Source organism: Neltuma alba, unplaced genomic scaffold, assembly GCF_004799145.2.
Source record: "Neltuma alba isolate B1F8T4 unplaced genomic scaffold, ASM479914v2 tig00007932_pilon, whole genome shotgun sequence".
Taxonomy (NCBI): domain Eukaryota; kingdom Viridiplantae; phylum Streptophyta; class Magnoliopsida; order Fabales; family Fabaceae; genus Neltuma; species Neltuma alba.
In genome coordinates, this window is record NW_021634906.1 from 26079 (window position 1) to 49125 (window position 23047).

Sequence of the window (23047 nt, forward strand, 5' to 3'; positions counted from 1 at the left end):
ATCTCTTTAATTCTTTTTATTTCTTTGCCATACATAACATGGCCTTACTCTTTTCCGTTCATGCTCATACACTTTCATTCATACCATAAATATTATAATTAAATACATGACATCATTGGCATCCATAACATAGTTTACAAAATAGTAGAATTATACATTTATCAACAGTCTTATCCATTAACAAGAATAATTCTCTGCTTACTTCTCCTTGCTTCTCATGCCATTATTGCCCATCATTGATTGACCTAAATGGTTGGTTAGGGAGGGGTGAGATTCGGGGGAATCTTAGTAGCAAACACTATCTATAAGCATGCAAGACATAATGCACATGTATGACATGTTATAACATTAACACATGAATGCCAGGGAAAGTAAGCTAAAGCATTTCATGCTTCCATAACATATTGCCAAGGAAAATCATAATATAAACTTTTAAACATAACTTTGCAAACATTTCATCATAGCTTAGTCACATCATGGCAACACAATCACATCATGCAAGCATACATATCAAGCACACAGTATAGGTAAGTTCACTACCTTGTACCATGGCTTTCCCCTTGCTTTTCCTTTGATTCCCTTGTCTTTCCAACCATGTGGACATTCAGTCAACATCACCAAACATCCTCTTGGATGTTCCAAAGGTCCTAAACATAGTCACATTAATCATACAATCCATTAGGACCACTAGATTACATAAAGTTCAAGACTACCTTTCTTGAACCTCAACCCTTTCTCTTAGTCTTAGGGTTTTCTTTCCAACTTTTCTAACATAAATCTTATCATTTACCATCCTTAAGATCCATTTCTTGTCAATTAAGACCACTTTAGATGGCCTTAGATTCAAGAATACCAAATCTGGGAATTTTGCTTCGCGGGTACTGTTCACGCAGAATTTCCAGAATTTTTGCTCAACTTTGAAAATTCATAATTAATTCTAGAAAAATCGAAATTGAATGGTTCCAAGTCTCACTGAAATTTAATTAAGTTAAATTTAAGATAAAAATAGTTTCAGGAACCAATTCTACTCTGAACAGTACCAGAACTGTACGGAACTCGAAACCCTTCCAAAAGTTCAACACTGTTTCCAGATTTCAAACCCTAACTTTGAAAAATCACCATAAATTGTACACATATCCAAATGAAGTGTTCTACCCATGGATTTAAAGCTCACAGAGTGTACTTTAAGCATGAAAAATTTCAGAATCAGATACACACAGTAACTAATCCAAAATAGGCATAAAATCAGGTGCTATAACCATCACATACCTTGTTTTAGAGCTTGATCTGGCTTGGAACCACTTGGCCTTTCTTTTTCCCCCTTCTTTCTCTCTCTAGAAACCATTTTGCAAGAGCTTCCCCATGGATTCCTTATGCTTGGACGAAATAGTAGGGAGGGGAGGGGGTATTTATAGAAAAGCAGACTGAATCTGGACCGTTGATCTTAAAAATACGTGGCTCGATCTGGACTGTCCATTTTTTCTTTTGATCTTACGGTGACAAGTGTCCTATGACATCATGCTTACATCATCATGATGACATCATGCTTACATCATCAAGCCACATGTCTTTAATCCAACCGCACATGTGTCTTGCATCTAGCCGTACACGTAATATTTTTTTTTTTTCATCTAATCGTACACTTGTCACTTTCATGTCCTTTCATCATTTATGGCATTAAAATAGGGAGAAAATAAATGAAAAATTTGTGCAAAAATATTTTCTTAATTATTTCTCCACTTACCAAGCCAATCTTGCACCATATCAGATACTTTTCGAGTCTTGACTTACCCTGTACTGATGGGACAACTTCTTAAAATTCTGGCCAATAAAAGGTACATATATGGCGCCATCTCAGAGGAGTATAGATAAAAATAATTAGCTCTACTGACAGGCTACTTAACCTTACTGAGTCATGCAGTAGAGATTTCACTATAACGGGTAGACAAAAGACTGTCTAAAATATTCCCGTACTACGTTCTGATTTTTATGCTGTCCATAAATATCTTTTGGTGACTCAGCATGATGACTCATAGGTGTCATGATTACGCTTGATGACTCAGCATGATGGCTTGTCGGTGTCATGATTACGCTTGATGACTCAGCATGCTCACTCAGCATCGTCATGATGGCTCTAAGTTTAAAACAAGTGTAAATTACTTAAAATGAATATGTATGCTAAGAGATATCATTTTCCAAAATTAGGACAAAAAAATTGCAAAGTATTATTTGACCATATGAACAATACCACTTCACGAATTGTTCTGAAATGAATGAGCAAGTAAATGATCCAATGAGTAGTTTTCTCCTGTATAGAATTTTAAGATCTTTAAATAGAGACTTAAATCACCTCAATATGATGTTTTTATAATTAGTTATGAATTATTAAAATTGGACAAAAAATATAAAATTTACTAGTGAATAGTAACCCAAGAATCAAATTTTGAAGTTTCAATATATGGGCTTATTTCATGATCTACTTAAACTGTAACAGTTCTAGACACATACTAAAGGCGGTAAATAGAAGGATGTTTCATCTCCCCTATTCCCCTTTCACAGCCTACCCTTCAAAAGTGACGGCTCTTACATAAGGGAGTTAAGAGAATAATATTTTATTTCATAATGAGCTTTTGTAAAATAACATAATTTATCTCTTCTCCTCATAATTTATCTTTAACCTCTCTTGGGCCTCTCACTCTTCTCTCCAAACCTTTCAATTTTAATGACTCTAATCAACTCAATGTTGTTCTCCTCCTTTGTTCAAAAATTCAACTATAGAGATTAGATTACTCAAAATTCTACTAAAAAATATGAAACAACAAAATCCACTGGGATAAAAAAAAAGGCATGAAAAATTATAATATTTTTGAAAAGTCAATATAGAATAATATTAAGTTAAGCTAGATAAGAACACTAATAAGAATCTTTTAATTAATTAAAAATTAATAAAATAAGGAAACACAAAACACAAAAGAAAGGTAAAGTGCAATTTTTCTTTTCAACCCTGTAAAATCGGTGAACAAAATTATGGGAAAAAAAAAGAGATTTCAAATTTTTTTTGTTTGTCTCAATAGGTTGTTCTTTTGACAAAAGTACAATTAGTGTTTTTTTTTTCATATTGAGAAATTGAAAAATTTTGGTTAGCTTTCTCTAAACAAACTTATTTTTTAATAGCTTCCAGAAGATTCTAAAATTTCATTGTACCCCTTTAAACAAAAGGAAATTAGAAATTGTGAGTCAAAAGACAATTATACCTTTGCATTATTTTCCCCATAGAAAAGATCAACCACCACTTGAACTTTGATAGCCAGCTGATCAGAGCTTCGACCTCTAGCAGCCAGCCACTAGTCATTAGAGCTTAGGTAGGTAGAGAATTTTTTTCAAATAAGGTAGCTAAAGGGAGATTTAAACCCATGACTCCTTGCACACTAAAAATATTATAACCACCAAGTCATTTAATCCATTTAATCATATAATGGAAAGAAAACTATATATACCAAAACAAATGCAAGGGTTCAAGTATGAATGAACAATTAAAATAAAGTGATTTACAACAAAAATTAAGCTATCTACAAAGGTATATGAGAATTCATAACTCCATTTGAGATTTTGTGGAGAGAAAGATTAAGTGTTAAGGGTTGTAGGAACAAATAAAATAAGGCTACTTACAAACCAAATTAGGCGATTTTTAAGACCTTATTTTTGACTTATTTTCATCGTTAATTGTCTTGTGTGTTGTTGTGAATTTTTCTATACCTCTTGTGAATGGGGTAATCTTATAATTGTCTTGTGTGTTGTTAAAAATTTTCATATACCTCTTATACATCATTTAATTTGTGTTGTAAATCACTTTATTTGAGTTGTTCATCTAACCCTTGATATTTAATTTTTTCTCCGCACAGAACTTCAAATAGAGTTGTGAAATTTGATTTATCTCTTATAAATTTCTGTTGTAAATCACCTTATTTTAGTTATTCATACAACCCTTCTCATTTAATTTTTCTCTTCACAGAACCTTAAATGAAATTGTGAATTTCTATATACCTATTCTAAATTGTCTTATTTTAACTATTCATGCATCCCTTAACATTTAATTTTTCTCTCCATAGAACCTCAAATGGATTTGTGAATTCTCGTATACCTTTTATAAATATCCTAATTTGTGTTGTAAATCGCCTTACTTTAGTTGTTCATTCATACTAGGACACTTGCATTTCTTTTGTTATATATATTTTCTTTACATTATATAATTAAATGGATTCAATGACATGGTGATTATAATTCTTTCAGTGTGCCAAGGGATCATGGGTTCAAATCCCTTTTTAGCCACCTTATTTGAAAAAATTCTTTAGTCATCGAAGCTCCTATGATTGGCCAGCTTCAGTAGTGGTTGATCTTTTTTATTTTTAAAAATAATGCAAGGGCACAATTGTCTTTTTACCCATAAAATTTAATTTCATTTGGGTCAAATAGGGTGGAATAAAGTTCCATAATCTTGTAAGGGTTGCTAAAAAATAAGTTTGTTTAGAGCGGGTTTGACTAAAATTTTCTATTGTTAAACTACCTTAGACGTATTTTTTGATAAAAGGGGAAAGAGTGGAAAATAAACCTAACTAAGTTGCCAAAGGTGGAAGAAGAGACTCAAAATTAGATCATATGAGGTAAAGTCCAAACAAGACATCCAAGGCCTTTTTGTGGTTGTCCATTCTAATGACCCCATTATGTTTCTTTACCTTTGTGCATAATGTGGCAATATAAGGCAGCTGTATCGATGCATGTAATTGATTTGAGTTATAAATGTTAGACAAAGCATAAAGAGAAGAGGGATGTGATTAAGAGTAGCCTGAGGCAAAGCATAAAGCTGGTATCATCTAATTTCGATAAGTACATATGAGGCTAACTATCTTAAATACATAGCCAATGCAATTAAAGAGGAACTTGAGAACTATCCACAAATGTTTGAAAAATTGAAGAGTAACACAAAGAAGCCTCTGTATGATAGTTGTAATAACTTTACCTTATTGTTCTCAACATTCAAATTGTACAACTTGAAAGTAAGAAGTGGGTAGAGGGATTTAAATTTCATCGAATTGCTCTTGCTTTTGAAGGTAATGTTGTGGAAGAAAAATGAGCTTTCAAGTAAGATGTATGATGTAAAATAAATGTTGCGTTTGTCAGCTTGAGCTATAAAAAGATTCATGCTTACCTAATGATTATGTTTTATGTAGAAACAAACACAAGTTGTTAACTCATTATCTTAAGTAGAAGGCCTTATCCTACAGTATTTTTCCCATTATACATAGATTTATATTCTTATATAGCAATGCAGAAGATGAGAGAAAATTAAGGTGGCATGTTAATGTAAGGATTGAAGGTGACATGCCTAATATCCTGCTGATTCTCTAAAATGAAAGAAGTTTGATTTTGAGTACCAAGAATTTGGGAGAAAAAATAGAAACTTACAACATGGTTATCTATTGATAGGATGAACCCCTATGGGATATGAACTTGTACACATAGTATATGAGCAATGATTTTGTTTATATATAACCGTTCTCTGTAGCTTTACATAAAAAGCATGTACTCCATGTTGTTTATACTAATATCGGGGCCTAAGTAATCTAAGAATGACATAGATATATACCTAGCACCACTAATTGAAGACTTGAAGCTATTATGGGAGTATTGGATTGACGTATATGGTGCTTATAATGAGACAAGGTTGAAATTGCAAGCCATACTAGTATTTGTCACAATCAACAAATTTTTTTTGCGCATAGTAATTTGTCTAGTATAGCATTGAAGGTCAACTTGGATATCTTATTTGTGAAGAGGGTACACATTTGGTAAGGCTGAAATATGGTATGAAGAATTCATATATGGAGCATCACAAATGATTGCATCGGGGTCATCCTTATCAGCTTTTAAGAAAATATTTCAATAGAAACTTAGAAGAAGGTAAGGTATTGTAACATCTTGCAATTTAATCATGGGATTTAGAGTTAACTAAGCTTTGATTAGTAAGAAAACTGAGACACTAAGTAGCTGAAACTAGAAGTTTGAGACTTAGAAATACTAAGATTGATTAGTGGAGGTCATGTCTCTAGGCTTTTTTTAGTAGCATGGAAAATAGGGCATTTCCAAAGGGTCAAATGACCTTATTTTTTAGGGATTCTTTTTTTATTGAAAATAGTTCATAATTTTTCAAGATCTGTGGGATTGGTTATGATTTTTTGAAATTGGACCTTTCTCTCTGTGTTTTTTCCTGCAAACACTACAGCAAACATTACGAAATTTTGACCATCTTCTCTATGTTGTTCATTGTATGTTTGCTATAACAAATGAATCAAAATCTGGTTTTATAAATTATTCAATTGATGCAAAAAAAAAATAGAAGGGAAGAGGAAGGGGATCGACTGGGCTCTGCTAGGGCTTTATTATCCGATATATTGAGGGTGTTTTTGAGCTTCCTACATTCAGGTAAGCTTCCTAGAATTTCTCTATTGTTTTCCCTTAGATTTTTCAAAGTTGAAAAAGTTGAAAAGTTGGGGTTTTGGATGATTTCAAATTAGTTAAGGTTTCCATTGAATCTTTTAAGTTTAAATGGCTTATATGGTATAGATTAAGTTTTTAGAGTTTTGTTGGAATTTGAAGCTAGGATTTTTTTTTAATTTTTGGAGGTTTTTGATAGTTAATGATAATGTGATGACTTAAAATGAGGTTTGGTGATTAGATTATGCTATTGTGAGTTAGATTTGAGGTTTAGATTGTACATATATCTCTCATTCTACCACTTTCTTCTACCTGAGCTCCCTGAGCTTTAAAGCTCACAATATCATATAGTGCCTACTATTGCTTTAATTTAGGTCTAAGAGATATTGGCTGCTTGGTCATCCAACTAGAGTTATCTCTCCACTACAACTAGGTCACATATTTTGAAAGATCGATGTATGATTTGAACCTTTTTAGTCGCCTTGAGTTAAATAAAAAATAAAACCAAATTATGCAGTAAAGCACAATTCGAGTCGTGTTTCTTGAGGAGCCTTTTATTAATTCCTAAGTTAACTAAGTGATAAAGAATTAAAAGAAGAGATTTGGAAAAGGATTTTTCAATTAATAAAACTAATTATGAAAATAAGAAATAAATCTAAACTACTTTTTTTTGAGGTATTTTTAATAGAGAGAATGAAAAATTCAAAATTGGGTTTTAGAAAATCAATGATGAGAATGCTTCTTGAAAATGAAATGTAGCTATCCTTACTTAATAAAGATATGGGAGTAAAATAATATACCAAGTTAAGAAAAACAACCCCAAACACGGTTTAGGTCAAGTAAACTTAACACTCGACTACCTTAAACGCTAGATAGTAATCAAATTATTAAGTCACCTTTAAAAATCACTTGATGTGCAATTTAAATTGAGTTAATAAAACTTGTTTTTCTCTCAAAGCATGCTCACAGAGACATCAATTACAATACATCTCAATCATAAAATCCAATGACACGCTAGATAAAATAATTTTAATGAATGCAAAGGAAATATATATAAATTCAAATCCCAAGTAATATAACTCAAATTAAACACAAAAATCCAATTAACAGAAATTATACGCATAATTTCAGTCTCTAAATCAAATGAAAATATTCCTAACATAAGAAAAATCTAATGAAGTTCAGAAGAAAATTAATTGGAAAACTAAATACTCCCCTAATTGAAGCTCCAAGCTCAAGCTACTCCTCCATCTTCAAGAAGCACAAGGAATTTAGCCTCTTATAGCTCTAGAGGAATGCACAATATATTTGAAGCAATGAGAATCCATGGAGGCTGTTAAGGAGAGGGCGATATATATAGGAAAGAATTGAAGGAGGCAGCATGGTTTCTATCTTGGAGCTGAAGAAATAGATAGATATATAAATCAAATTTGGAGGCTTGGCGTATGGATAATTTCTGCGTCCTCTTTTTTGAATCCATAAAAATATAGATAATATCATAATCTGATACCTTGATGTTCAAGCTGTGTCTCTAATTTCCTCTTTATTATTTTTTTCTTTCTTCCTTTCAGCTTTCCTATTATCTTTGTTTCCTTTGTTTCCTTTAGGCCTGCAAAAGATAAATTGACATGCTATCATAAAATCCAAAATTAATTATTTAAGAAAGAGATAAAAATATAATAAGATTTCCTTTTAAATCTCTAATTTCATGTAATCAGTGTTTGATTCAAGATATCCATAATCTATGTAGTTTATCCCACTTTAATTGATAAATATCCTAAAAAAGATATCAAATAATTTTTAAAATCAAGATTTATCAATGTACTTGGCAATGAAATCATTCTTATGTATATTCTCCTATTGTAATATGTATCGAATGTGTAGCAAAATTCTATGATGCTCGCTATAGCAAACATTTAGCAAATATGCACCAAAAACACAAATAAAAATGTTTGAATTAAAAAATTCATAACTAATTCCATAGATTTCCAAAAATTACAAACTAAGACTCTTTGGGAAACTTGAGATGTATATTTTTCAATATAAAAGAAATCACTCATAAGTAAAAGCTATTCAAAAAGTCTTAGAGATATGATCTCCAATAATTAATTTTAGTATTTCTAAGCCTCTAACTTTCAATTTCAATTACTTAATGCCACAATTTTTCTAGCTAATCAAAACTTAATTCATTATAAACCTCAAATTAAATTTCATAATATTACAATAATTAAAACAAAAAAATTTATACTGATTTAACCCAATCTATGATGGCCTCGTTCAGTCCCCAAGAAATTCTTGAAATTTCCATTATATCTCTTAGATCTAGATTAAGTTTTTTTGGTGCCTCAATACAATTTCTTCAAGTTTCATGGGTACATTAGAATGTTTATAATCATTAGGTTTAATTGGGTACCTAATAACTACTCCCCTTCCATGTCAGTTTATAATCTAATAATGACCACGAAGTATAGATATGAAAGTGATAATGATGATAGCACATAAACTTAATATCATGAATCTACTATTTTTCTAAATAATGCAGGGCACTTAAGCATAATACAGGAGCATGTACAATAAAGCTTAAAAATGATCACAACAACATTTCAACACATGTTTGAGAGTTCTTGTTTTCTTCATCTGAAGTTTTATCCTTTTAAAGTTGATGGCTAGTGATGGCTACTAGACTGTAAACTTCTACTCGTTATGAGACTTTATCTTCGTATTGATTTCTGTAAGTTATCATTTTGACAAAGTGGCTAAAATATAATCTAGCCATTATCTCTTAATTCTTTGTTTGGTTACCTACTAAATGTATTTTGAAATGCCTAAATATATTATCTAGATATTAGACACACTTTAGGAAAGATGCAAAATTGCGTAAAATGAGATCCAAATGATATAATCAAATAAACACAAGTAAGATACTCAAGAATAATAAGTATAATAATATGTCAGTGAAAGCACAAAATATTTCATCAGGAATTAATTAAAAACTAAGGATAATAAGATTAAAACACACTTGACTCTGTTAAGAATCCTTGACTTGGGTTAGACAATAATGCTCATCTTAAAACTTGGTAAGTTAGAGAGATAAAACTTCAGACAAGATAAGATTGAAGATTCTGAAATACTTATCTCAAGTCAGGAAAGTGTTCTATCATGAAAATCATGGGATAATTGATTCAAGCTCATGATCAACCTATAATTGATGAGCTTTGATTTGAAGTAGGAGAACTATTATATGAAGTGTGAGGAATTACTCGACTCGGGTTGAATGCTTACTAACTCAAGTTGACTAAGACATAAGTATAGGAACTTGATGTTTCCCAATGATACAATCAAGTATTCAAAAATATGGACATTAAGTAAGACTTTCTAAAGCTATCACAACGATAGCACATATCTCTATTATCAATTGATTTGACCAACTCAAGATTACTTGAGGATAACTTTCAATTATATGCACTAAACTCAAGCTTAAGATGACGTATTCAAGTGTGACACATTACTTGAGTTAACAGAGATTGATCTTAGGCTCGAAGTCACTATGAACATGCTTCTATATGAAGCATTTGACTTGAGATGGAATAACTTGACTCTAGTTACATCGCGTAATGAAAGTTCTTCTAAAACCTGCTTTAAATTAAATCAAATCATTTAGTTAAAGATTAACTATGATAGAAAAGACTTAAACTAATTCTTGAACATGCCTATCATGGTTAAAAGAGATAAACTCATTTTTCAATACTTATCAATAATAGAAAAGAATTAAACTAAAATAATTACAAGCTATTATAGACATTGGAGAACCATGACTAACAATGTTTCTTAATAATAGGGCCTTAGGCATTACAAAGCCTAAAATATCAAATCTTCAACTCCCAGTCCATAACAAGACATTTCCTAAATAATACTCTTTTATAACTTTTCAAAACAACAATATTCAAATATTTTCAAAAGTCATTACAGATCCACAACTCACAAACACAAGTAAATACCTAGAGGGCTTCGACCTTCTCCTAACATGCAATCTAGCAATAGTTTATTAAAAGTATGTAGCTAACATAGCTAGTCTTAAACAAATCAAAGTATGCAACATGAGCCTTATGCAGCAATATACAAATACCCAACACATAACAAAAAGCAGGCTATACAAGATTAACTTGATAGCTAGGCCTTTGGCACCTTCCCTAATGGAGGCATATGAGAACTATCACCTGAAAAACAATAATAACCACAGAGTGAGACAAAAATCTCAATAACTAACAATCGAACTCATCATACATGCCAATATTTGCTTAGGAGGTGTCAAGTTGGGTAGTTGTAAAAGCACACATATATGCACATATTTATGAGATAACAACAGTTCTTAAACTCATATTTTAATTCTCAAATCTCATAAATCATATGTCAATGTCATTATGCACATGCAATTCTAATAACCATCTTCCCTTATTATAGGAAAAGTTAGAGCCAGATAGCCAATCTCTCACTCTAGGGAAAAGGGCTAAGAGGTTAATCCCTTATTATAAGTAAAAATCCCAAGGCCTATTCCTCTCTCCAGGGGATAAGAGCTAAAGAAGTCGTTCCCTCAATATGGAAGAATATAAAAAGCCAACCATCATGCATTAATAGAGGTACTCATCACGTGATAGTAACATATACAGTTTACTCACCAATTCTCATTGTATACATCATGCTCAAAATTCAGCAAGTGGTCAATTCCTAATCACACAATCCATTTCCAAGTCAAAACTTACAGTAATAACATAATATCATAAATTTCAAGGATTTTATTTTAAAAACCCAATCCCACAAGACTTATTTAAATCCAAAGCAATAAAACTACTCAAAAACAACATGTTAGCATATATAATGAGTGAAAAGTGGTTACTTCTAGCCTAAGTAAGGATTAATTACCACAAATCAGTTGTACTGTGCATAATAACACTAATCACAAACAATCTATAAAATCACACATTCACCACATATTAGTTAACAGCTAATTAAGTGGCCAACAACAATAATAGGGGACTTAAATCCCTATGTTAACCCAAGTCTCATCTCAACTTCAATTTGACCATTCCAACACTCAACACACTATCCCAATATGTCAAACAACTTATAAGAATCCTCAATCGTCTCCCAATTACACAAATGGATCAAAAGCCCTAATTTCTCAATCCAGGATTCATCATAAAAAAAATACCCAAATATGAAAATCAATTCAAAACATCAATTGTAAACCAATTAAACATCAATTCTAACTCCTATTAACTTCTAAACCAATTAAACATATCCTAAGAGAACTAAACTAATTAAACAATTAATCTAATTCATATAAATTATTTAAACTCAAAATAATTAGTCAAAATTTTAGCCCATTTGAAATTATTGAAAAGGCCCAAGATTTAACTATATTAAATATGAAAAAATTAGTTAGGTTACTTTGATTTTTAGAAGCTCAAATATACTCTTAATAACCAAAATCCACAAGCCCCAATATAGCCCCAATGGTCCTCTACCCCAAACCATCTGAAATCGTGTCTGAAATTAATTTTAAAAACCAGTTTTTAACGTACTTTCTATGGATTCACCATGGCAAACCCACAGCAAATAGCACTTAAAAAGTACCCTTTCTATCAAGTTGTTTGTTATGGTGTTCAACATTTTAAAATTAATTATTTTCTAAGAACTAACATGTACTTCTTGAGCAAAATAATAAATGTTAAGTTTGAAAATGTGGTAGTAGGAGGGAGCATAACATGCTTTAAAAGTAAACTATGTGTCAGTTATTATCTAAGAGCTTACATTTATTTGCTTTAAAATTTTACATGATAGTTTTTACTATAAACTAACACGTATTTTGTTTATTAATTAATAAATTTAGACATATTTGCATGATTGTCTTTCTTCCACAACCATCACATATCATAATTATCAATTTAAAATAACTTTCTTCATCATTTTTTATATAATTTTTATATTATGTATATTATAAAAGGGGCTATAGCCCCTTCCAAAATATAATAATAACTAAAATAAATAAATACACACACACACATATATATTTATAGCTCTTCCTCCTCCTCGGAGTCTTGGATGTAGGATGGAGAGAAAGTATTAGACATGTCATAGTTAATGTCATTTTGTTGTAGAATGAGGTTTAACTTGTGGTTGAGGTTGTGGATGTAGAGGGCGAGCTTGTGTATCACTAAGCCAATGTGAATGGCCTACTAAAACAAGTATTCCAATAGGTCAAGGGGGCCCATCTGGTAGAAGAGGATAGAGTAGAAGGGCTTGGAAGAAGCGGTAGAGATGGAGAAGCTAGTAGAGGTAGAGGCTATAACATACTAAATTTTAATCTTGAGGTTTATACATTCAAAATTGTTGAAATTATCAGATTGGGTTGTTAATTAAGTTGTTCATCCCATTGGTGCACAATGATTGGCTTAATCCTTGTCTCACTGGTTCAATGAGAGACTACTTCACAAGTTTAACAAGGGGCTGTGACACCCCATCTTCATGATGAGAGAAAATGTCATGGTCCACTTGTGTGCTTTTAGGATTTTGGTTGATCCTTATCACATGACTGGTGAGCTTTTGAGTGGCTAGTAACATGATTAGATACTTAGCCCACATGTTTGGTTGGCAAAAATAAGGATGGGTTGGATTGTGGGAGCTCTTTTGACACTTGTTTAGTTTTTAAAACATGATAAATTATTACTTATGTGTTTTTAGTCTTAAACTGTTCCACTTTGCACCTTATGAGCATATATTAATATATATATATATATATATAATTAGCTGGATTATTAGTTACTAAGGCTTCTGTCTTACCCCATAGTTCTTAATGTCTTTTAGGTGATAGTTCTGGTATTGATACTACAGGAAAGGATCCAAAGGCTTAGAGTATTGATATCTCTTGTATAGCCTCTTTTTCTTTTTGTATTGTGCTAATTTGTTGTATATTGCCACTTAGTACTCATTAATTCTTATTTGTAACTAAAATACTCTTGGTTAACTATTTTTCTAATAGAAGGCTGAGGCCTCTAATATTATTGCATATGATACTTTTAGTTAAACTGTTGACTTTCATCAAACATTAAAGCTCCATAGTTTAGCTTGGTAACATTTATATGTTTGGATCATGGGAGTATGAGCTTTAGGTTGGGCTTGTGGTTGAATGTTATTTTTGGACTTTAAAAGTGTAAGGCCTAATAATGACTTTATTTTATTATATTATACTCAAGTAGGGGTATATTTTTATAGTACATTTTGCTTGCAACACCAGTTTCTTCTAACCATGATAGAGATTTTCATGACTTTACTGTTTACTCTTTCTATTATAATTATCTTTCAAGTAAAATGTTTCTAATTATCTTAAAGTGAGTTTTAGAAGGAAGATTTTTACAGAGGTGGAGGCGGCGAAGGTAGAGTAGGAAAGGAAGAAGGAGATCCCCAATAGGGGGATACATATCTTGGGGATGTTGGCATCTCACCATGATAGAATGAGGGAGAGAGTGAGAGGGAAAGTAGTTCTTGGTGCAAAACAGAGTTAGGATCAGGGGTCTAAATATTGGAGAAGTGTTGCCTTAGTGGCATATTGTCATAATGGTCATTGGAAGTTGGAGATGAATAGCCATTCACATTGATTGCATAGTCATGATTTGCGACAATTTGACAGTTTGAGGAGGAAGGCAAAAGGTCTAGAGGAGCAATAGTGATGGTTTTTCTGGGAAATCATCCTTTTGTTGCTTGTAAAAACATTATTTTATTATTGACAAAAAAAGTGACAGTTTTTAAAAATGACTGTCATGTATCTGAAGAAAATATGTGACGGTTACAAATATGATTGTCACGAATTTCTTAGTGTGATCTCCAACTAACGATAGATAATCGTGTTTCATTTTAACTGTCACCTGTCCAACGGATATATTTAAAAATCTGTGGTAGTATATGTTGACGAATTACAATGTGAATTTTTAACTTTAATACTATTATACATATAGTGCTTTTGTGCAAATTATGATTTTGCATTTATTTTTATATTTACTGATGTGCATTAAAGATAGGTTAATGAGATAAGTCAAAGCAAAACAATTAGCATAATTTATTTTTTAATACAAATATAAAAGGAAGAAACAAATCAATGTATTTCTTATTTTATTCATCATCATAAAAGAGCAAGCAAATATAATGGTAAAATAAAATAAAATATTTAAAATATATTTTCCACAAATTAAGAAATTATTGGGATTTCCAATGGTGTTTGGTTTTTCCAGTTACTGTAATAGTTGTTATTGCGGCGGTGCTCATTGGATGTTTAGATTTAGGGTTTGCTATTATTTTGCCAAATTAGGTGATTGTTTTTCCACTTTTTTCTTTTTTTGAAAAAATGACAACCAATAGACATAAAATACAAGGAGCCATCATTGGCGGTAAAGACATCAAACGGATTGCCACGTCAAGGGCATCTATATAGTGACACCTTATTATATCTCATTGATTCACCTAGTTATTTAATTCTTATATCACGTTCATAAAATGCCTACAAAATAGATTTTAATTACTTACAACCCCTCTTTGTTTTTTTTTTTATATCACAACCCCTCTTTGCTTTTGCTTATATAAATAAAGCACAATTCACAGGTTTCTTCATGTCACTGCCTTATTCTCTCTCTTCCTCTCCTTCTTCCCTTCTCTATATGTGATTAACTCACAACTTTCCTCACAAATCTCTTCTCTCTCTGAAACCATTTTTCCATATCCTCCATTTTCCCCCATACCTTTTAAGTTTCTTTTCTCTCTCCTTTTAGTTCAAAATAAAAGGAAGAGAAGTGTTGTTGCTAAAGAGATCAAGCATTAAAGCCAAGGTATAGTCTCTTTCTTTCAATTTTTTACCAAAAATCTTTGATTGATTTTTTTTATGAAGGATCTCAATATTGTATGTTGATTCCCATTTTTCTATTAATTTTTTTCCACCAGATTTAAATCTTGATTCTTGTTTTGTGAAAAAAATTATGAGATTCCCTATTTATTTTGATTTTTTACCTAGGTTCTTCCATGAAAGCTCATTTTTGTACTCAGCATGATGCTTGGAAAATACATCTAGAGCTAGCTTGGCTTCCTGTTTGAATAGCGTGAAATCCGACACGCAATTTAAGAACGATCCGTTACAAATGAAATATTATATAGATCTGTTCAAAATCTCTGATCCATTTTTCAAATGTACAACAAGCCTCAGGGGGTGTTTGGATGGAAACCAAACCATGGTTTCAGAAATGCTTTTACAGTTTACGAAGTAAATATGTGAAGGAGTTGCCTTGTTTTACGGAAAAATGCTTCTGAGAAACACTTTTGAGGGTTGCCAAACACCCCCTGAGTTTCTCTTCACTTTCCTTTCAATTCAAAGCAAAAGGCATAGAGAAGAGCTACTGCTAAAGAGATCGACCATCAAAATCAGGGCACATACCCTTTTTTCATAATTTTATCAGAAATCTTTGATTAATTTTTATTTCGAATTCTCAATATTGAATGTTGATTCTCATTTTCTAAATGATTTTTTATACGATTTTGATCAAGTTTTTTCATTAAAAAAGTTAAAAAATTTTATTATTGTCTTTTAGCAATGCGCATCTATAAAAGCTCATTTTTATACTTGACAAAATGCTTAAAAATTACATCTAAAGCCTGCTTGACCTCTTGTTTGAATCGCGTGAAAACCGACACGGAATTTAAAAGTACCAGTTACAAATGAATATAACAGAAATATGCTATCAATCTTCCATCTTTCACATGTTTTAGCAGCTCTAACTTTCTCTTCACTTCCCTTTCACTTAAAAGAAAAAGATATAGTGAAAAGTTACTGCTATAAGAGATTGACTATCAAAGCCAAAGTATATTCTATTTCTTTCACATATTTAGCAAAAATTCTGATTAATTTTTTCTTGGGATTCTCAAATTGAATGTTGATTCTCCGGCAAAAAAAAAAAATTTGAATGTTGATTCCCATTCTTTGAATAATTTTTTTCCCCATATGTTGATTTTGTAAAAGAAGTTATGAGATTATCATTTATTATTGTCTTTTAATTATGCGCTTCTATAAAAGCTCTTTAGGTTGACTACCTCTGTAAAAGGTCTGCGGCAGCATTCACCTCTCTTGGGACCTGATTACTCCCCACTTCCCACTCCCTCGTGAGCAACGTGCGTATCTCCATAATGAGGTTGTAATCCGGGTGGGAGTCTGTGTCTTCTTCGTGTATCAACTTGACTACCTCAGCGGCATCCGTCTCAGCTATTAACTTTCGGCACCCATTGTCCCATCCCAGCTTCAAGCCGTGAAGGAGCGCCCACAGTTCTGCGGCGAGACTATCTCCTTCCATTGGTTTAAACATGAAGGCAGATACGAAAGCTCCCTCCTCGTCACGAAGGATCCCACCATAAAAGCTCATTTTTATACTTAGTACAATGCTTTGAAAAACATGTTTATGGCCTGCTTGGCTTCATGTTTGAACCGCGTGAAACCCAACACGCAATTTAAGAAAGAACCGTTACAAATTAAATGTTATAGAAACCTGTTTTAAATTTTTTATTTTTCACTGAGTTTCTCTTTACTTTCCTTTTAGTTCAAAGCGAAGGGTACCAAGAAGAGCTATTGCAAAGAGATTGACCATCAAAGCCAAGGTATGTGCTCTTTTTTTTTCCACAAATTTACCAAAAAATTCTTATTAATTTTTTCTTGGGATTCTTGATATGGAATGTTGCTTCCTATTATTTGAAAAATCTTTTTCAGATTTTGAACTTGCGAAAAAGGTTATGAGATTCAGGATTGAGTTTCGGTCCTAATCTAGACCGGTCAATTCTAATTTGGATGATTTATATTTATATTTATTTTAGTTTTTTTAAACAATCATTTTAATGGATATAGAATTAATTTGAAATAAAAATAACATTTCACATATCAAGTTTACAATGTATGATTTTATTATTTGAAAATTATTAAAAATAAATTGTACTTAGATGGTGCAGATTTTACCATAATGATGAGCATTATGATACCTATTACTGTTTTGAGCACTGAATTTGAGTCTTAAAATTTACCATTTATTGGTGTCTTATAATTACATACCTCCATGGAAGCACATTTTTACACTAGCATAATGCTTAAATAACTAGTCAGTTCTAATCTAGACCAGTCAGTTCTAATTTGGATAGTCTATATTTATATTTATTTTAGTTTTTTTAAACAATCTTTGCAATGGATATAGACTTTGAAATAAAAATAACATTTCACATATCAAGTTTACAATGTATGATTTTATTATTTGAAATTTATTAAAAATAAATTGTACTTAGATGGTGCAGATTTTACCATAACGATGAGCAGTATGATACCTATTACTGTTTTGAGCACCGAATTTGAGTCTTAAAATTTACCATTTATTGGTGTCTTATAATTACATACCTCCATGGAAGCGCATTTTTACACTAGCATAATGCTTAAATAACCTGTCAGTTTTCCGGTCAAAAAAAAAAAACCTGTCAGTTCTAATTTGAATAGTCTATATTTATATTTATTTTAGTTTTTTAAAACAATCTTTGCAATGGATATAGACTTTGAAATAAAAATAATATTTCAAATCTCAATTTTACAAAGTATGATTTTATTATTTGAAAATTATTAAAAATAAATTGTACTTAGATAGTGCAAATTTTATTACAACGATGAGCACCATGGTACCCATTATCATTGTGAGCACTGAACCTGAGTCCTAAAATTTACCATCTATTGCTGTCCTATAATTATATGTTTTCACGAAAGCGTATTTTTACACTCAGCAAAATGCTTGAATAACTTGTCGAGAGCTTGTTTGACTTCACGTTTAATTAGAATGAAACTCAACGTGCTACTTAAGAATGATTCATTAAAAATTAACTATTACAAGGACCTATTCCAAATTCTCTATTTGTCACATACCTTACCAACTCTAGGTTTCTCTTCGCTTTCCTTTTAGTTTAAAGCCAAAGGTGCGGCGAAGTCGGTATTGTGAAAGAGGTTGACCATTAAAGCCCAGGTGCATATATTCCTTTTTTCACAAACTGACCAAAAATATTTTATTAATTTTTTTTGGATTCTCGATGTTGCATGCATGTTGATTCTCATTAATTGTTTGAATAATCTTTTTTTGAATTTTGATATGTTGAAAAAATTTATGAGATTTAGGACTGAGTTGCAGTTTAATCTCGACCACTAGAAGCTTTAGATTTATGTTTTCTTATTTATACTTTTTAGAACAGTTATTTTAAAGGAAAATGGCAAATAAAGACACTTAATATGTGAAATTGCATTTTGGGACCCTTAATTGTCTGGTCTCATATTGCAAATATAAAATTTTAGTGAAATGTCAGAAATACCTCTCGGCCAAGTGACAAATTGACTATGAAAAATAACAAATTCACTTTAGTGAATAACAATTTCAATAGACTAAATCACAACTTGGTTAAGGGTATGCATTTGACAAGTATCTATAGGAAATAACAAGTTCATTTTAGCGAATGACAACTCTAATAGACCAAATTACAACTTGACTGAGGGGCATTTTAGATATTTCATCAAGATTTCATATTTACAATATGAGACCGGGTCTTTATTTGCTATTTTCCCTTATTTTAATGAGTATATTATTTAAAATAAAAATAATATTTTAATTGCTAGTTTTTCAAAAAACTAATTTTATTATTTAAAAATTATCATTTGAAAATTTTAAATTTGAACCATTAAAATTGTATTTAAAAGGTATAGATGTTATCACAAGAATAAGCACTATGATATTTATCAACGTGATGGATACTAAAATTAGGTTATGCCATTTACCATTTACTACTTCCGGTCCTAATTATAAGAGCTAGTTGACTAATTTGAGGAGATTAAGGAAAGAAGTTAAGTTAGTTATTTATAATAAATATGTGTTATCTTTCCTAAAATATTCTTATTAATTAAATGTATTGGTTAGAACTATCATTGCTAGAAGAACTACTTTAGGAAAAAAAATACATAAATATGAGAGACAAAGTAAATTGGGGTCTTATATTTAAGATCAAAATAAAAATCAAATAAAATCTTATATTAAGGACCGGAGGTAGTATTATTGTCTTAGAATTATTTTTGACCAGCAATTATTGTCTTAGGATTATGTGCTTCCATGAAAGCGTAATTTTATACCTGACACAATGCTCATCTAGAGTTTGTTTGATCTAATGTTTGATTAGAATGAAACCTGACATGCTATTTAAGAATGATTTATTACAAATTGAATATTATAGGGGCCTATTCCAAATTCTCTACTTTTTCACGTATCTTCCTAACCAGCTTTAAGTTTCTGTTCGTTTTCCTTTCAGTTCATCAAAGCAAAAAGAAATCGGTCATTAAAGCAAAGGTGTATACTCCTTTCTTTTCACAAATTTATCAAAAATATCCGATCTTGCGAAAAAAAAAAATTACAAGATTTACATTTATTTTATTATTGTCCTTCGACTATGTCCTTCCATGAAAGCTCATTTTCATACTAGGCACAATGCTTGAAAAACACATCTAAACCCTAGTTGACTTTATACTATTTTTAGTATTTAATATAAGAACTAATTGACTAATTTGAATAGATTTAAAAAACTAGTTAAATTAGTTATTTGTGATAAATAAATTTTATTTTTTTCTAAAATATCTTTACTAATTAAGTATATTCATTAGAAATATCATTATTATCAAGACTATTTTGAGAAAAATAGATAAATATGAGAGACAAAGTGAATTAAAATCTTATATTTAGAACTAAAATAAAAAAAATCTTATATTAAGAATCAAAAGTAATATTTAAATAGAGTGATCTACACGCAATTTAAGAATTATCCATTACAAATTAAATATTATATATACATGTTTCAAATCCTCCATTTTCCACATACCTGGAGAGGTCTAAGTTTCTCTTAACTTTTCTCACAGTTCAAAGCAAAAGGTACGTAGAAGAGCTATTGCTAAAGAGATCAGCCATCAAATCCAGGTATTTGCTCTTTCTTTCACAATTTTACCAAAAATATTTGATTAACTTTTTCTCATAATTCTTGACCTTGATTGTTAATGCCCATTTTCTAAAAGATTTCTTTCATCAGATATTTATCCTAGCTTTCTGTGAAAAAAAAAAAAAAAGTTGTTGAAAGTTATTGTTTATTATTATCTGTTAGTTATGTGCGTCCCCAAAACATGAAGCTTGAACTTTTATATTTTTCTACAAATAACATAAGAGTTATACCATGCATAAATTAAAAATAATAAGCCTATTCATTTTAGCCTGCCTAGTCTATTCACGTTAAAACAACATAAAATATTATATTACTAATTTTTTTATTTACTATTAGTCATCGGTATCTTGTGGCGATGGCATGTTGATGCATTTAATACCAATTTGTATCCACGTGTAGCAGTACTCCTCCCTTTCATATTTCTTGTCACAAAAACAATTTTTCCGGAGGCAAAAAAATCATTGAATAATATTAGATTTTATAAAAATTAATTTCCTACTATTCCAAAATACCCTTAATCTTTTTTCCATTTCAAAAATATATTTTTTTTACTAAAGTTGAACATTCAATACCCTTGATCTTTATATAATATAGTGTGTATTAATTCATTATTTATGCATACAAATATGATTTTATTCAAAAAGTGAATTTATAGCTTTAACCAAAAAAAGAGGAACATCCAAATAAAATTTTTGAAAATATACAATCATTTTTAATATATACATATGAAATAAAATCAATATTGTCAATTTAAATATACTAAATTTTATGATCAGGTCTAAAATATACAATCTGCATGGGTGTATAGTTGTTTCTCATAGTGCGGATTTTGAAAATATAAACAATAAAATATATTTCTGAAACAATAAAAAAATATAGACAGTATATGTATAATTATATAATTGTTTATTTATTAAAGTGTAGGAGTATAGCAATTCTACTTGGGAAATTACAATCAAGTCTCACAAAAAAGAAATAATTACTAAAATATTTCAATAACAATTTCAACAGCCTATAATAATAAGTCCTATAGCGAGAATGACAATTTTTAAGACTTATTTTTCAACTGTTTTTCTTATATGGGACCTCATTGTAATTCTCCTATTGTACTTTCGCATCTAGTTTATGCAAGTACATGAAGATACCATGAATATCAAATAAAGAATACCGACAAGATACTTTGCTTTATTCCATAGCAAATTTTGTTGCCATATTTACTAAACTAATTATCATATTTTACAATTTACGTAGTGTTTGAATGAATTGTACGATTTTATATCTCCCAAATAATATAAATACGGCCTATATTTATATTTATACTTTACTTTTTATTTTTCTATTATATATTTACACTTTATTATTAATTTTTGACTTATAAATAATAGATATATAAAAGAGTAGGGAGGGAGGTATTCTTCCTAAACTTTTAATTAAATTTTTACACTATTTCATTAATTATTCTGTTATTTTTTGGTATCAAACATATTAACTTATGGAGGGTAAATGTGCAAAAATATTTATAAACTTTTATGCAAAGTACACCAAACACTATATGTTTTTCGAAGGTGCAAAAGTAACAGATGTCATTTTATTTTAGCAATTGTGTCATTTTTGCTATGATTTTGTATTTCATATGTATTTTTGTACGTTTGAAAAACACATGGCGTTTGACCTTTTTTTTTGTATAAATTTATGGGTATTACATAATTGCTTAAAATTAATTCTTTTACGCAAATAATCCCCTTAGACGATGAATAATGTGTAAATAATTTGTACACTTTATGTCATCTAATTTTGATCCTATTATATTTTTGATGAAATAATGAATAAACTAAAGTCATTTGTTTAAAGTTTAAACTTGTTGGGTAGCACACAAAGATAAATGAGGAAACAAGCAGCGTAAAAGTGGAAGGGATAAATAAGGATTTTCACTATCCAAGTCAAATTTATGGCTTAAAAAGTAATTATTTCAGTTCTAAGAAGGAGTTCAGACAAAGTAAGAATTCAACTTACTTGTAAAAGCGGTTTGTCTTTTCTTAATTTATTATCCTTTTAATTTTATGCCCATTTTGCTTTATAAAATAAAAAATAGTTATATTGAAATATTTAGCATGATACCCATCAGTTTTTGTTAGGGACCGGCCTTGTGATGGCACTATTTTATTTGTTAAATTAACTTTATTTAATTATATATATTTTGAATAATTATCTTATATTTATTATTGTGAACTTGTATAAATAATTAACAAAACATCATGTTTGCAACTTATAATCTATTAAAAATGTTTAATTTTTTTAAAATATACTAGATTTAGCCTGAGTAATGATCCTTTAAGATTTTCTAAAGAGGGATTCGATTTGATTTGATGTGCAGTTAAAAAAAAAATTTTGATGTGGAAAGAAAAAGTAATTTATGTAATTAAAAATCAAAATAGTGGCAGCATCCTTGATTTTTTTAAAATATTAGTTTTCTTAA